Source organism: Cornus florida, unplaced genomic scaffold (genome assembly GCF_030987335.1).
Source record: "Cornus florida cultivar Cherokee Brave unplaced genomic scaffold, ASM3098733v1 CherokeeBrave_3.0.0_Hap2_Chr03, whole genome shotgun sequence".
Classification (NCBI taxonomy): Eukaryota; Viridiplantae; Streptophyta; class Magnoliopsida; order Cornales; family Cornaceae; genus Cornus; species Cornus florida.
The window spans coordinates 27,638,988-27,657,917 of NW_026775573.1; the positions used below are offsets into that span (position 1 = coordinate 27,638,988).

At 35.7% G+C, this 18,930-nt stretch overlaps 1 pseudogene; it reads right to left on the minus strand.

Annotated features, from left to right (window-relative positions):
* Positions 1–3,728: 3,728 nt before the first annotated feature.
* Positions 3,729–6,419, minus strand: LOC132301343 (glucan endo-1,3-beta-glucosidase 1-like; annotated as a pseudogene).
* Between the last annotated feature and the right edge of the window lie 12,511 nt (positions 6,420–18,930).

Below are 18,930 nucleotides of genomic sequence, written 5' to 3' on the forward strand. Positions count from 1 at the left end.
GCACGTAGTGTCCGAAAAGTGAAAATGCGAAAATGACTCGGTCCTCAAAGGAAGTTGTCAATTCACATGAAAGAGTCTCAGAAACCAATTCCGAGCACTCGAGATGACACTAAGCGACACGAAGCAGAGCTCAGAAAAGAAAATTAAACGAAAAAAATTCATTCGTAAAATTTCAGGAAAAAAGAAAGGAAGGCAAATGACCAGGTCGTTACACCTAACATCCGACGCCCTCCCCTTTTCAGAGTAAGAGCAATAAACGTGGCATTCAAAATCTTCTCAAAAGAACCCTGAGCATGAAAGTGTGGAACGTGTCCATCACCTCCTCTCGAACCACCTCCCAACACTCCGAAAGAAATCTTATAGAGAAACCATCTGGACCTGGGGCTTTATCCCCGTTACAGCTCTTCACCGCTGACAAAAAAATTTCTTTAGAAAAAGGCTCCTCCAGAACAGAGCATTCCTCACCCAAAATAGAATCAAAGTGAAGCCCTGCAAGCAATGGCTCTAACCAGCAGACTCAGTGAATAACAACTAATAATAATCTGTAATACCCTTACAAATCTCCTCCTCCTTACAAAGCAACTCCCTATCCACCCAGATCCTCCCAATATGATTGCCCCTTCTATGGGCATTTGCAAGTCTATGGAAAAAAAAAAATTGTATTATTATCCCCCTTTTTAAGCCACAGAGCTCTAGACTTTTATCTCCATGAAATCTCCTCCATGACAATAATCTCAGCAAACTCCGTCTGACACTCCACCCTCCCAAGTCTTAAGGAATCCAACAACATGCCTTGACCCTCCATCCGATCAATGTCTGCAATCTCTAAAAAAACCCTATTCTTCCGCCAACCAGATTACCGAAAACCTCTTCATTCCACACCTTAAGATCATTCTTCAGTAAACGCAGCTTACATGCGAGAGAATGACTAGGGGAACCACTTACAAGGGGATCTTCTACTACGCAATCCACCGCAATCCAACATCAATGGAACATGATTAGATAAGGGGCTAGCCAATGTGGCCTTAACAACATCCGAGAACTTCTCTTCCCATTCACTCGACATAAGGAACCTGTCAAGGCGAGAGAGCATAGGAGAAAAACAGCCATTAGACCATGTAAAGGGGCCACCCACCAAAGGCAGATCAATCAACCTCGACATATTAATGAACTCCGAGAATGACTCCATGTCAAATGTCCATCTTCTCCCCGTCGACCTCTCAAAAAGAGAACAGACAGCATTGAAGTCTCCTCCAAGACACCAAGGCAATGCCAATCTCCTTCGGATCTCTCCCAACTCCTCCCAAAGCAAATGCCGAACATTATCCTCTGTAAGGCCATAAAGTCCAAAGAAAACCCAACGAAAACCATCCTCCAACAAAGAAAGAATGCAATAAGTAGAGAAAAACCCCACATAGATGTCCCCCAAAGAAACCCAATGGTTATCCCACATGATAAGGATACCACCCACAGATCCAATCGCATCCAGAGCAATCCACTCCACAAATCTCCCCTCCCCCCCCCCCCCCCCCCCACAAGCTTCGCACAATCAAATCCGTCATCGATGCAATCTTAGTTTCTTGCAAACACATAACATGCCCACCCCCTTTACGAATTACCGACTTCACAACTTTTCTTCTCTCCGAGTCATTAAAACCCCGAATGTTCCATGATAAAATTTGTAGCTTCATAAGGAAACAGATGAAATAACACTCCCACTTCTCCTTCTACTATCCGTCTCCCTGGACCCTTATTCCTCCTTTCATAGGTAACAACATCAATGGGACTTCGCACCTCCCTCTCCCCCACCTTAGCCTGAAGCCCATCCCTTCTATTTACCCTATCCAAACGCTTAGCATTAAGAACTTCATTAAATAATCTCATCACCTCATCCATCCTACTTTCAAAAGACACACCCAAAAGGGCACCCACCTCCCCACCCTTCTCTCTCAACCACTTCTCTTCCAAACACTCTTTACCCACACCAACAGCTGAATCCTTCAAACACTCTCCCTCTGGTCCAACAACAGCCAGAGGGACGAACACGTCAAAATCAGACTTGCCCCTTTCCCATTAAACCAAACCCAAATCCCCATAAAAAAAAAAAAAAAAAAAAACCTTCAGCTCCCTCCCAACCATCAGAAAAGGAAGGGGAACAACAAGACAATGGCGACAGTGCCTCCTCCTCAATCACAAAGTCCCTTGAATTACATTGCAAACCCTTCAAGGCCAAATGATCCCGCAGCTCCTTTCAGAAAAACATTAGCTGACATATCATCCAACTTAATTTTCACATCTCTTCCTACGCAAATAGTGACTCCCTCACTACTAAAATCACACAGTCGAAGGGAGCATAACCCATTCCCACTGCCAACATCAAGCCTATTGTCACAAATAAGCTCCGGCTCACCCTCAAAAATTGGGGAAAGATACTTAGAAACCGAATCCACCACTACCTTTTTCAACCTAACCTTCTTTATGACGCCCCACAAGAATAAGAAGAAGAGGGAAAAGAAGGATGAACAAAAGAGAGCCCAAGTGAAGAGAATGACTTACCCAGGTCAGAGTCAACCAGCGTACCCGGAATCCACTTCTGCTTCTCTTTCCTTGTCCATCTTTTATGAAAAGAAGGAAGAAACACCTTCCTCTTCAAACGGTGTCCCTGAACAAACCCCTTAGCCCGCCGTCCTCCTCTGGAACCTTCAGAAATTACATTGGACGGCAAAGGAGCATTGCCATCCCCAACAAAAGCCAAGGGCCCGAAACAATTACCCGTCAGTGGCCCAGAAATGTCGTTACTAGAGCCTGGTCCACCCTTCAACCCACAGCCCGGTCCACCATGCCCAAATAAAACAATTTTTTTCTGATGGGCCTTCTCACCTCCAACCGCTCCACCTGAAGCACAGCCTAAATTCGAACGCAAAATTCTCGTGTCAGACTTTCCAACCATTGGCCCATAAGAGGGAGGGGCACTAACTCCAGAAACCCTGATTTTCGGCCCAACATTGAGCCCATCACCACAAGAGGGCAACACTGCCTTTGAAACACAAAAATTTGAAATAGAATTAGAGGCAGCTGTGTTCCACTTAAAACGGTCGGTCTCTATGCGCCAACCACATGCATGGATAGCACGGTTCTCCTCCCCACGCGCTTTAGACACGTAAAAACCACCATTTTGTCTTCTCTGATCCCACATCTGTAAGAACGTCGGACGGCCAAGCCCGATGAAAGGTCCACGCCTCTGAGAATCCTGATAAACTACATGTCAGCAATGACCAGCCATACCTAACAAACTTTCATTCCTTTTCTGAGTGCAAATCTGACCAAAACATTCCGAGTTACGAAGCCAAAGGGTATCTCTTCACTCCTTCCATCTCTGAAGCTCTGCCAACCCCTTTAATCCTATAGACTCCCACCTTAACCATTCGGATTCCTTCAACAAATACGAACTATCCCCTCCTTCCAAACCATCCGTCGTAGGCACATGGTCTGGAGGCTTTTCTTCCCACATAGCCACCTTATAGCAAAACCGATCATCATGGATGAAAACAAAAGCAGGACAGACCTGCCATCCAAGACCGTGATACGGACCCTTTCGGCATCTAGAGCTTCGTTAGCCTCAACCCAAATGAACCCGCCACACAGATCACCAACCATCACGAACAAGGCATGACTCCATAGGTGAAGAGGAAGCCCATACAAAGTTAAGATCTTCAACCCCTTGCCTTTCAACACCTCAAAACAACCCACCCTGAAGCTCCAAGCGTCCACCCGCAAAGTGGCCATCCCCCAATCACGGCGACCCTCTTTGAGCACCCGAGAAGCTTCCGCCAAAGAGGGGAAATGAAACCGCAACAATGAATCCGGCAGAAGAAAAACCACAACTCCTTAGGAGACCTTCCAAACACGAGAAGCCCAAGCTGCAATTTGAGCCCTATCACCCACTTCCTTATCAAACTTACCCACCAAACACGAACGAAGATCCTCTCTTCTCCTTCCAACCAAGTCGTCATCCAGAAAAATCGAAGGTCCTCTATATGTGTTTGTAGATCTTGCCGTCCCACCTTGAAACAAATGAGCAACCTAGCAACTTCCAAGAACGAACGCATAACAAAAGGCGATGAAACTGAGCGAACAAAAACCAATCAGAGAAAGAAAAACTCAAAAAAGAAAAGAAGCAGAGGATTTCACTGGAGTTTATGATTCCAGTGACTGGTCGGTGTAGTAGACTCAGGCCGCTTCTCTACCACGACAAGCTTTCTTCGATCGGCTCTCTTGTAAAAACAATTTGAGAGAATTCATTTTCTTATCTGACATGTTAATAACTTTTTAAAGTTTATAAACCGAGAGTTCAAAGTGACTATTCGATAGATTGATTCTTCATTACCTCAACTAATATATATATATATATATATATATATATATATAAACTTTTGAAATTTTAAATGAATAATAACTACAAAAATTGTGTAAGATGTTAGAATAATGACCAGGAGCCACACTCACAAGAGAGTGGAGAAGAGGGGACAATGATGGACCAAAGACAATAATATTTTATCTCTTCAAGTAATTCTAAGGCTAAATTTGACGGTTACAAAAACACCATCATATTTTTGCTCAAATAAAATTAAGTATAAAACTACATATAGTATTACACAAATAATGACCGTGACGTGTTTTTAATTGTTGATTGGAGGCTTGAATATACTTGATTCCCAGAGAATCCAAATCCACAAGAATTATCCCAAAAAAAATAAAATAATAATAATAAGAAAAGAAATCCAACCACATTCACATAACTTATAAAGTTAGAAAGAGAGAAAAATGGAGATTGGTGTCATTATTTTCCTTCACTGAGGTGGTGTTTGATAAAACTGAAAATTAACCACTTAAAATTCAAGTACTAAATTTTAAGAGCTAAAATTTTTAAGTGTTGAATGTAATAATATGAAAACCTGTTTGATAAATGTTTTAATTTTAACGATAAATTTATTAAGATTGTTTGTTAAAAATAAAAACTGAAATCTAAAAATTGTACATATTACATTTTTGCCTTTAATAATGTATACGAAAAGTTAATGAAATGTATGATAAGTATTTTTTTTCCTAGATTATAAATAAATATTCAATAATATTATTATTAAATATTATTACCGAAATTTCTCAAATTTGTACTTTGACAGTTAGAAGAGAAAGAATGAATAGACAATCTCTATTTATATTAGGGATAATTACACTGACCTCCCATGAGGTTTCGTCAACATACACTAACCTCCCCTCTTATTTGTCAAATTACACTTACCTCCCTTGTAAGAGTGAAGTTACTAATTTGCCCTCATTATATTTAATTGTATTTTATTGCAAAAATGATAAATTTTGAAAAGACCAAAAAACCCATCTCTAAAACCCTATCCGCTCCACCTAGAGGAACTCCGGAATTGAAAGGTCTTTTTTGACATATTCTACGAACAATACAAAGGGATACTACTCTATATACACTGCCGCGCTACATGCTAACTAGATCTACCTAAACTATTTGAGTCATTCTCCTCCCAAACGAGAGAATCGGGAGCGAAGGATAGAGTCCTGTGGCTTTCTCAAAACCAGAAGAAGTTGAAGAATCAAATAAGCATCTCTGAAGTTGAATAAGCTTTGAATCCACTCCTGCATCATTTTTTTAGATCACCGCAAATAGACTGTCCGGCGTTGTAACCCACCATCCCCACCTCTACACAACCGCCCATTACCATCATCATTAACCCTACCCACACAAGAATGTCCACATCAGTAATGTTAAGGTTCTTTATTAAGAAATAAATTCAATTAAGCATTACGTCGAGCACAGTGAAGCAAAGTGTTTTGATCCACCATTTCTTTCTAATGTGGCAATGGCTAGAATTATCCAAAAGAACAACCCCTTTGTTCTCCAAGGATAGGGAGAATAATTGGGACAAGGTTTGGTCGAAGAATGCTTGAGACGGTGGGAATGGGTCGAGAATAATTGACGCCACACAAGGCGTCGAGATCTTGATCTATGTGTGGAGATTGGCGACGACAAGAGCGCTGTAAAGGGACTCGATTGCCATCATAAGCAGGGGAGCGGAAGAGGGTATGGTGGTCAGGACCTCTGCAACGGCGGTGATAAATGTTTGTGGATAGTACACAACGATGTTGCGGCTGTTCCAGGCGGCGGTGATGACATTGAATGACCCAATTGCGAGGAGCTGGTTGTTGGGCACACTGATGACGTCTCGAATCTTGATTTTGACCAGAGCTTTGAGAATGTCTACGTCGGCATCGTAGAGACTAACGTGTGTTATCTTTCACTTATGTAGAAACAAAACCAAGTCCGTGGGTGATAGCAAATTTATAGAGCAATGCTTAGATCCTGCCCTATCAGGACAAGTTTTGTCCTCCATCCTGATGTGGCCCTATGAAAACTTGACACCTGTTTAAATATTGTATAATATTAAAAAATGAAAGTATTTGGATCAACCCGTTACAAACGGGTTTTTTTGCTAAAGCTTTGGCTTATCCTCACTGACCAACACGCAGAGTCCCCTCCATGTACCATCCCTCTCCTCCGCCACAAGTGGTGCTGTCTCTCCACCCTCCACCCCAAAATCGCAAATTTGTCACCGCCGTCAAAGTATTTCCTTCATCGCGCTCTGCCACCGGGAAATCGCTATTAACCATGCTCGCCGTTGTTCGGCGTCGCCGTTCGTTGTAGCCAGCAAATTCAGTGCACTGCCAACCTTGCTTCCACCGGTGTTTTACTGGGTTTGACTCTATTCAGCTTCAATGAAACATTTTAGGAACCTAGGTTTATGTTTTTGGGTTCAAAGCCCTTACTATGATTATGATGAAGAAGAAAAGTAATTACAGATCTGCACAGTGAATATCACATGGATTTCAACTCAATTTACAAATTGGCAAAGAAGTAATGACAAGTTCCTCTAGTTCTTCCATTTGTGGAAGACAAAAAAAACAAATTGCTAAAAAAAAAAAAAAAAAAGACCCAGTTGTAGCTCTGTGTTTGGGGAGATATATATATATATATATATATATATATATATATATATATATAGATATAGATATATATATTGTATGCGTATATGTATAAGTATCTATACTTTCATGGGTTCTTTAATTATTATATAAAAATCGAGAATGAATTTTGGTGGGATTTCTGGGTATGTTTGGATTGATGGAATCGTAAGGTTTGGAGTTGGGGTCACTGCAATTATTGTTTATATATTAGTACTTTTGCTACAGTTGTAGCTTTTGGCACCTGCAATTTAAGGTTTGGTGTTGGACGCCGAACAACAGCGAGCATGGATGACTGCGATTTTTCGGTAGTTATGTGTAATACCCCTAATTTTAAAAAGATAGTCTCGGTATTTATTTATTTGTTTTAATTGTATTTTTTAATTAATTAATTAATTATTTGACTAATTGCTTATGTGTTTAATTGAATTAGGTATTACTTGATTATTTGATTATGTGTCTATGTATTATTTGTATTTGTCTATGTGTTAATTGTTTAATTAGATTATGTGCTTAAATGGTGTTTTGATTAATTGTAAATTAAATATTTTCTTTTCTTTTATTATTTTATTTTATTTTTCTTTTATGGTTATGGATAGTAGTAATTGGTCAACCAATTGGGTCCCATGGACTACTTGGATAGGAGGTTGGATATGTATGGATTATTACCCATGGATAATGTATGTATATATATTATATACATATATAAAAAGGAAAGTAATTTATTAATTATTTCTATGGTAACTTGGGTAGTAATATTTAATCTGATATATATGTTTTATATTTAAATAATAAAAATATACATAGATTTGATACGTGTTATGTTTTAAGTTACTTTATAATATTATGGTAACTTAAGTATTATTGGATAATCCATTAATAAATAATGGAATGTGTATAATTTATTTATTTAATAAACATATACATAAATTATATACGTAACATATTTTACTTACCTTTTTAATATATATATATATATATATATATATATATATATATAAGAGAAAGTAATTTATTAATTACTTTTATGGTAATTTGGGTAGTAATATTTAATCTGATGTATATGTTTATTTAAATAATAAAAATATACATAGATTTGATACGTGTTATGTTTTAAGTTACTTTATAATATTATGGTAACTTAAATATTATTGGATAATCCATTAATAAATAATGGAAGGTGTATAATTTATTTATTTAATAAACATATACATAAATTATATACGTAACATATTTTGCTTACCTTTTTAATATTTTTATTTTCATTTTTTTTTAGTTGACTTGGATTGGGAAAAGGGTTAGGGTTATTTTATTTAGCCTATAAATATATAACTATAGGTTGTAAAATGGGGTTAGAAATATTCACGTGATATATACTAGAGAGATAGTGTTAGAGAGGGAAGGAGGAAAAAGAAGGAATGAGGAGAAAAATCATGTAGAGAAAAGATCAAGGAAGAAGAAGTTTAACTTTCGAATCGAAAGTTTAAGGCAAGTTCTTCTTCTATCTCTTTCCCTTTGATTCGTGTTTCTGTACATGCCTAGGAAATTTCAAGATTTATTAAACACATAAAATTAAATAATTATGCACGTTTAATTGGGTTAGAATATAGGTTTTATGAAATTGGTTCATATTTGTTCTTGTGTTATGAATTGATAAAATGCATGATTTTGATTTGATTTCTTATGTGAATTTTTACATGTTTAAATTATGTATTTTTCATATCTGTGAAATGATGGAACGTAGAAACATGCCTAGGATTCCTGAACATTAAATAGGGACTAGGTTTGGGTTTTAATAAATTTAAATAGACTCAATCATAATGATGCTTGCTATTTGAATGTTTTAAACAAACGAATGGATTTAATCTTTTAAAATATTTTAGCAATTAAGATTAAATGTATAGGATGAATTCGATATAGAGAATCCTTATTTAACAGTATAATAAAATATCATCATGTATAAGATTCAGTTTGCGTAGGACATATGATATAGGAAGTTTAAAGAAATAATAAGTCATTCCTATTATGTGATAACTTGATATCATATTTATCATAGTTATTTATGAAATGTTTGATTTATTTCCTTAATTGTTACACCAATTGTTGGATTGTGTGGTTTAATGCACCGGTATGGGACGGTGGCATTCTAGGGATGGATTAACTTATCAGTTAAGTCCTACCTATTTTATATAAGGGAATGGATTAACTAAAATGTTAAGTCCTACTTATATTTAAGTCAGGTCAGCTGAACAAGTTGAATGACTAATGGAGGATTAATTTATTATATAAGGGATGGATTAACTAAAATGTTAAGTCCTACTTATATTCAAGTCAAGTCAGCTGAACAAGTTGAATGACTTATGGAGGATTAATTTATACTGGATAGGATGGTTACTAGATTTTATATATATAAGTATGGTGCCATAATATGAGCTTGAGTCTCAGGATCAATGGTTAGGGCGCGTATATCGCCAGGGATGTGTAGCTAGATATAGTGTAGTTGTGTATCCTGGTAGGTCTAGGTACTCATGCCCACTATATGTACGTTTTGCATGTTGCCTACTATTCAGGTTGAGACAACCCTATAGTCTAGTGAGGTTCCTTTAGTGTGTATATATATATATACGGACTACTAGTTACTGTTGGATTGACTAGGATGTATACGTGTATCGGATCTCTGCTTGGACTGTAGTAGAGTAGAACTTGTTTGTGGGCCTGACCCACCATTATTTTTACTTCATTATTCCGATGCTACATAGGAGTTCCTTTATGATTCAGTTTCCTGTTTTAGATTACTGTCATTTGTTTAGTTTGGATTTTCTAGGGGTCCACACAGTATGGATTCCCAAGTTGTATTTTGGAGGATCAGTTGTATCAGAAGTGTTTATTAATTAATGGAAATATATTATGAGGTTTATTATTGGATTATCATTTTAGTTTTTTGTCAGCATTTTATTTATTCTTTTTTATTCTTTTGTACTCTGTGTTCGTTTATTATCAATTTGTTTTGATATCTTCGGGTATTCGGGCATGGGCCTGGCCAACCCGCATTCGGAAATTCGGGGGTATCACAGTTGGTATCAAAGCACTCCAGGTTCAAGTGTCCTTAGGAGTGTCTTTCGTTATGTGACTTCCGCGTTGCGTCTCTTAAAACTTAGAGTCCATATTAGGATTCGTTGTACTTTATTTACGGTTTGTTAGGAGGAGCTGAATACAATTATATTCTGTAGTCATAGAATGGTTGGCACTAGAAAAAGGATGGGTTCAAGGCGAAAGCAATAAAAACTCAAAGGAGTAGAGGAGCATGTTATCGATTTCGTTGCCAGAAGGCAGAGTTAAGGATTGACGGTTTAGGTTCGTTTGGCGTTACTTTAAAAGTATAAGCCAATGAAGGATTTAGGTGTACGTGATAGGTCACCGCATATCGGGACCAACACGATTTCAGTTGATCTCAAAAAGGAGACAAGCAAGGAGTAGGAGCCGAAGAGGATCCTAATGGAGGAGATTTATGTGTATCCAATAGAGAGGGTACTAAATCTTGAAGAGGGATGATTGCGCGAGGTGATCTAAATTGCTAGTAGTATAGCGAATGTTATTAGTAGAATTGGGGTTGATCAATCTACAAATAATTAAAACTTTCTTATCATCTCTAAAAGAGGTATATAAGAAGTATTGTTCGGGATGTGTTCTTATCAGAACGAAAGACATAATTTTTAAATCACATACAAAAAGGCATTGGTATTATGTTGTGACGTTCTAATTCGATTTATAAAGTCAAATAAGACAGTTTACATTCCGCATATAAGGAGGATGAGGGTTAAGCCCTTGGTATTTGCTTAGGAAAACATTTGTGCTTTTAAGCGATGTTTTAAAGGATATGTTTCGAGGTTGAATGATTATTTACGAAATTATAAAAGAAAATTTTGAAACAATCTAGTAAGATTGATTTCAAATGAGACTTTCTTTTCTAGAAAGAACGATGTCCTAAGTAGGAGTATATTTTGTTCTATTGTGTTTATCATACGTGTTTTATTTTATTTTTTTTGTTAATTACTCGGGATTTGGTATGTGGTTTAGTTGGGAACATAAGTGTGTAATCAACCAATTATTGTTTTAATAACATGAAGTCATAGCGCTATTTACATTAAATTTGTGAGCATACGGTCATAAGATTTGGTAGATACACATAAATCTAACCAATCTATTAGACCTGGACATGTGTCATTATGGTGTGTTTTGGGATGGGATAATTAAACCATCACTTTGAGTCAAACAATCTCGAACGATTAATTTGATATACTTTACGTTAGGTATGGATTCGTATCATATTACAACGCCATGATATTGGTGATTGTTAATGTTTCGGTATGCGTGAGGTAGTGGTAAATAAAGATCACTAAAATGCCATGATGATATATCAGAGGTGCTGGATTTGCTGAATATCTTCTTAAAAATTTCAGAAGTTGTTACCAAGTTAGAAGGAGGATTTAGTACTGGATTAAGTACTTATTGGAATGACACCGAGTGAGGATAGGAGACTGAATAAATATTCATCAGTAAATTCTTAATCAAGAATTTATTCAAGAGGGTGTGTCATTGGGAGGAATTTGCCGGTGTTGCACATTGAGGAGGAAACTAAGTCTCTTCATTTCCATAAATAATATGGAATTATTTTTTTAGTCACAATTTGCAACAATTAGCTGTTGCAAGGAAATTGATGACTTATGTAGAGGATGGGAAGATTTCATGTTCTTTTGAAGTTAGATAAAGAAGTCGGATTGTCATTAACTTGTCTTAAAGAAGCAGGGTGTGTCAAAGACAAGATGGTGAGACCAAATACTTATATAAAGATGAGGTACATGGTATGTATGGAAAGGTCGTAATTTATTGACTTTTGTTGAGTTAAAGTCATAGTTAACTATTGATAAATTGAATTACCGATTGATTTTTAATATCGGCAAGTTTATCACGGATCAGTGGTGGATAGATTTAGTTACAGAATTCGCTTTTGAAGATGCTCCAATTTAAACAATGGGTACAGACGAAAGCTGGTGGTACCGGACTAACGGTACTTTCTATAGACAAATTTAATAGAGGATGCAAGGATTGAGTTTCACAACTCTTAGTTCTTTATTCACCCTAGTAGAAACATGATGCTTCACAGTATGAAGCAGATGTTTGGAGGACAGGCAGGAAGAGGAATATAGTGTTTTTTCTCTAAGTCTAATATTTATTAAATAGTAGAGATGGACCATCAGAGATCACTGGATTCTTGCAGCTATTTTCTATACTGAAGTGGAAATGACAGAGCATTTTCACGGATTTAGTTGAGGGATTACTGATTTGATGCAAGGGTCAGGATTCTAGATGGGATATTGGTTGACTGATAAAATTAAATCAGTTTCATTTTGTCTATTTTGATCGAGCTGGTAAGATATCAGTTCATACGAATATAACGGATCACGAGACGGCTTAGATGGATGCAATAATAACACTTGTTATTACCAAGGTAGTTCAGGAGGTCAATTTTGAATATCGGAGCTGACCCTAGAAAAGGTGTTACCTTACTCAGATGGAGTTTAAGGTACTGGAGGAGGAGTTAGTAGTTTCTATAAATAGTGATATGACTGTCGGGCGACTGAGATGGAAATTTATAATTTTTCTTGGTACACCCAGACAGTTAGAAGGCACATCACGACATCAAATGTCAGTTTTGGTGAACAGGTACGGATATGGACGTGTATATAATTGTCCTAAGTGTAAAACCTGCTACAAAGGTGGAAAGTTGATCATTAGATATCATAGGAATCTTTAGCCACTTCCTATAACAAATATGGAAGTTGAACTAAACAGGAGTGATAGTTGGTGGGAAAGATCGACATTGATTTGGAATTTCAATTTTTCATATGGAATCCGAGTGGTGGATTGAGAAAGATCGCTTGAGGACATAAATTTGAGTGATGCTTATTTTAGAACTTCATAGTAATTATATAGTTCAGTGATAGTGGTGTTATAGCATGTGGATGTCCATATTAGTGAATGCAAAGTGCTATTTCGAAGGAGCTTTATGAAGATTTTGGAGCAGCATTTCTACTTCATATATATAGATAGAGGAATTAATCGAGAAATTAAATTAGACCATAAAGGATATGTTTGAGGCGTATATCCTAGATTTTCATGGACTGTTGGAAGTGTTTACTTCACTTGTCGGAATTTTGTTTGTGATATTGTTAGCACAAGGAGGTTAGTGTGACAACTTTGGAGGTTTTGTATATTTCACAATGCATACCTCTCATTTGTTGGTTGGAAATGAAAGTAAGGGTTGTACAATCAGACCTCGACTTCATTTAAAAATATGTCAGAAATAGATACTTCCCTTTATATTGAACTGCGCGCGGTTGGGAGGCAACAGTAGGATGTTGTAAATAGTTGAACTCGTATACTAGAGTTTTTCTATCAGGGAGTAGTTTGCTCGTTCTGTTTTCTATGTAGAAAGAAAGGCGATTTTTGGAGAAAGGTTAATTTTACTTATTACATTGACTTTTAGAAGATTGTGTTTGATGAGCGCTAAAAAGTACACATTTAAACCCCTTAAGCTTGACTATTCTAGGACCTTTATCTATCTTATTTACCCGTTTTAGTACTTATTTGTGTTTTTGTCTATTTCAGGTCAATAATGTTAAAATGGGCTAAAAATGAGTTCTTAATGCCTTTTGGAGTCAAACTAAGTTTTAGCGATGATCCGGAGCAAAAAGAGGCTGATTTGGAGCAAAAAGAAGCTGATACTGAAAAACTGAAAAGTTGGATGGATCGCAGAAAAAGTTGGATCGATCGAACTTTTAGTTGGATCGATCAGAAAAGTTGGATCGATTGAAAAATAAGTTGGATCATCGAAAAAGTTGGATCGATCAAAAATAAGTTGGATCGATCGAACTGGACATACTGGCAGCAAGCTGTCACTTTTTCCGTGCGCGCCCAAAAGTTCACCTACCAAAAAGTTGCGGGATTAGATATTTTTGGGCATATATTCTAGATTTAGTGACTAAGAAAAGGACCTTACATATAAAGGGAAGCAACCCATTTGTAAAAGGGGATTCTTTAGGCTTTTTATCATTTTTATTTTCTACATTGTAATTTTTATTTCTCTCTTTAGAAAAGTTAGAGATTAGGGTTAGAAGAAAAGAGAGAAGTGGAGGCACATCTCAAGAACACATCTCTAAATCGACTATCTCTCTATCTCTAGAGCTTCAAAGAAGAAGAAGAAGAAGAGGAAGAAGAAGATGGAGCCATGTTTGGAGCTTGATTCCATGACTACATCCACCTCCTCCATGATTGACTAGATCTACACTTAGGGCTTGGATGAGCCCTAAGTCTTGTGTAATCTAAACCCTTGTATTTCTATTTTTGGGGATTTATATATATATTGTTGTGATTAGTGTTCTAGCCTTGTGAATGTCATGAATTTTGGTATATTTCTATGATTTCCATGGTCTAATTCTTCCTATTAATTCTCTAGTTTATTTACATGTCTATGTGTGATTAAATTAGGAATTATGTCTCACATGATTCATATGGGTTAATTCTTCCATTGATTCTCTATTTTAATTACATGTTGTCTTATGTGTGATTATTTGGGGAATTGATCACTACACTAGTTTTTCTATATTAATTGCATGTCTATGTGTGGTTAATTGAGAATCTAGTGATGGCTAGACATTAGTGCTTAATAGAATGCTCTTGTTATGTCTCTTAATGGTTCATACTTATTCCTTGATGGATTGTGCCTCTCCTTTAGTTTATTTTCATGCTAGTAATGTAGTTGTAGTGTAGTGTTAGATGGGGAGACAATTCATGCTTGTTCTTTGATGTTCCATGTTTTTGAATGCAAGAAGCATATGCTCTAATATTGTGGTGTAATGGAATTTTGAGCTTAATGAAGGATTAATGACTTGTTATGATATATTGTATCTTTCACATGTGTTTAGACAATATATTCCTCTCCCCAAAGATATATTGTGGCCTCTCACATGATGTTTAGATAATACATGTTTAACTAAGTCATCCTTATGAATTATTTGGACTATGAGCTTAATGAAATGTTTAATGACTTGATTTGATATTTTGTTCTCTTCACATGTTGTCTAGACAATATATTCATCTTCCAATAGATATATTGTGGCCTTTCACATGTTGTTTAGACATTATACACTTGTTGAGTCACCTTTGCTAGTCGAACCAATTTTGTTCACAACAATGTATTCCCCATTAATGGAAAGCAAGTGGTTAATTACATAAGCTTAGTAGTGATTCCAACACCCTAAGTCCTCTCTTCTCATCTCTTAAATCCCTATCTCTACTTAGTTTTATTTTTATTGCATTTTAATTAATTCTTTTCTAGAAGTAATCAACCAACCCAACTCCCTTTTGCAATCATTTGGTACGCTAGAGTCGAAGTTGAAATTCCAACACGTATAATCCCTTAGGACGATCCCTACTCACTCTTGCTACGTTAGTAGTGGTGTTGGTAGTGGTTTTTATAAATTTAAATTTGACATAAAAAGCTTTTCTTGAACCACACATTCACTACATTCAGTTTGGCTTATTGGAACGGCCGTCGTCAGATTTTGGCGCCGTTGCCGGGGATTAACGGTTTTGTTGGAATTAAATTAGACAATAGTGTTCATTAGATTGCTTCTATTTTTATTTTATTTTCCATTGTATATTCTTTTCTCTTGATTCTCATTATTATTTGTTCAATTAGGTACTTGACTACAAGGAAGGCGAACTTTGGAACTTAAAGCAATCATTGGAGCTTAAAAGCTAAATTTGGAGTTGAAGTGCTAAAGGACCGTTGTGAGCAATTCTTGGCACTCTTGTATTTTAATTGTTTCACTTCTTTGTATGCTTGTGATAGCCCTTGTTGAGGCTCATTTTATTGCTAAATTTTTGTCCAAGCATAGGCCCTTGTTGAGGCCAATTTTTTCTTGCATTTAGGTTTTAATTGTGAATGGAGGAATTGTTTGATCCAAGTTTAGGGGAGAATTACATCCCTTCACCTTATGCTCCTCCATCACATTTTAATCCTTATGAGATTGAGTCCAATTCATTTCATGCATCATCTTATTATGGACTTGATCACTCATTTAATCCTTCTTATGACTATTGCCCTCCACCACCATTTTATGATGAATCAATTCCACCACCTTCTAAGTACTCACCCGGATTTGAAGAAAAAGTGTTAGCTTTACTTGATGTGCATATTTCACACACTTCACTTATTAATTCTCATTCTCAAACTTTAACCAACTTAGAAGCTCAAGTTGAGCAAATTGCAAGTACTTTTTCTCATCAAGAGGAGGAGGAAGAGGCAAATGAAAAAATGGCAAGAACTTCAATGTATATATATGAGGATGATGAGAGTGAGGAAAATGAAATAAGTGAGCTAATGCCTAGCACTCTATCTTGTACAGAGGAGGAAGTGGCAAGTGAGTTAGTGGCTAATCCAATAGAACATAACATGATTAACGAGGACTTTCCTTGTTTTGATTATAATTTTATCTATGATATGGCTACTCTAGAGAGTGAGGAGATGTTGACCACATTTGAGGTAGGAGAGAAGGAGGAGGAACTTGTTGAAGAGGGTCTTCTTTCTATTATCTCTAATGACCCCCTTGAGGAATGTCTTTTGGAAATGTATAAAAATTGTGGTTTTGACTTTAAAAGCTCTAAAAATGAAATAAACTCTCTAATGGACTCCTTAGTTTACTTAGAAGGTGAGGAAATGGTAATCTATGAGGAGGAGAAGAGGGACGAAGAGAGGGTGTTTCTTATTAATCCAAATGAGTCTTTGAAAGACAACGCCTCACCAATTATCAATATGGATGATCATTTGAATGTGTTTCAAGAACACAACAAAGAGGCAAGCCTAACCATGATTGATTTTGTTTTCAAGACCGTGGATGAAAGGAACAATATCATCTCTTTTATTTCTTTTCAAGTCATTCTTTTGGAGGATGATTTCATTGTCATAAGTGGGACATTAAATGAGAAAAGTGAAAAGAGGGTCAATAAGGATGTTTCATATCCAGTTTTTGATTCGTTTGATTAGTGAGTTGACCTAACTTCTTGCTAGAGACGTTAAACACTAGTATTCATAGAGTTTCACAACTCTATTCCTTCCTCAATTCTTTTTATTTTTCATTCTTGTGTACATTCTTCCATCTATTTTTCAAATTTTCATTCTTGTTACCATCATTGGGGCTTAGCATAGGATTTTCTGCACTTTCAGTTCAAAATTAGGCATTTGGTGCCAGTTCGATCGATCACAAGAGCACCTTCGATCGATCGAATTGTTCTTCGATCGATCAAACTATGAATTCGATCGATCGAATTCCACTTGAGTCCCAACACTTAGAAAAAATTTTGAGCTTTCATCAATTTTAAAAGTGCATGTTCTCGGGATCTCCAAATTTTCAAAAGTTCGATCGATCGTAAACCATTTCGATCGATCGAACTACCTTTCGATCGATCCAACATGTGGTTCGATCGATCATGAGTCCCAACACTTAGAAAAATTTTGGACCTGCATCCAAATTCCAAAATGCATGCTCTCGGGATCTCCAAATTTTCAAAAGTTCGATCGATCGTAAACCATTTCGATCGATCGAACTACCTTTCGATCGATCCAACATGTGGTTCGATCGATCATGAGTCCCAACACTTAGAAAAACTTTCAGGCCTCATCCATTTTTCAAAAATGCATGCTCCCGGGATCTCCAAAATTTTACATGTTCGATCGATCGAATTTCATCTCGGATCGATCACAGCTATGTTCGATCGATCGAACTTCATCTTCGATCGATCACAACTTTGCCCCTTTCACTTTTTGACTTTTTCCTATTTCTATTTTTATTTTATTTTATTATTTTTTATTTTATTTTATTTTATTTTATTTCATTTAGTTACCTCTCTCTTGACTAAAAAAAAAAAAAAAAAAGAGAAGTTTTTGGAAATTTGTTAAAAACACAAAAATATTTTTGTTAATTTTATTTTATTTTCAAAAATTCCAAAAAGATTTTTATTTTATTTTTATTTTTACTTTTATTTCCAAGCTTTATTTTTATTTTTATTTCAAATATTTAAAATTAAAAAAAAAAATCAAATCCCAAAAACATTTTTCTTTTATTTTATTTTATTTCCTTTTATCTTATTTCCAAAAATCCAAAAATATTTTGTTTAACTTTAATTTTTAATTCTTCTAACTTATAAAAAAAAAAAAAAAAAAAAAAAAAAAAAAAAAAAAAAATCTTTGCATTCCTTATTTTCTTACATTTTTATTTACTTGCCTTTTTATTTTTATTTGTGTACATATTTGTTTTGTCTAAAAAAATAAAAAATCAAAAAATGAGACGATTTTTCAAAGAAGCATTCCGTCTTGCTAGAGATGTTAAACTTAGCACCCATTTTGCATATTTCTTACATTTTTCATTTTTCTTTGCATGTTTTCACATATATATTAAAAAAAAAAAAAAAAATGAAAAACAAAAGGTAAGAAAATTTTGTATATACTTGCATTGTACATATTCTTTCCATTTTTTTTGCATTGTACATGTTCCTTTTCATTTCTTGCATTGCACATATTGTTTTTCATTTCTTACATTGAACATATTCTTTCATTACATTTTACCTTATTTAATTTTCTTTTTATATTTTTGTTCATACATTTTATTCTTTGTTTTTCTTGCATTTTGTATATACTTGCTTTCATTAAATGAAAAATATAAAAAGATTCATCATTGTGCCCTTATGTGTAGTCATGCATACTTTATGCTTTAGTTAGGGCTTGATCTTATATCTCTCTTGCATCATGTATTACATTACCTT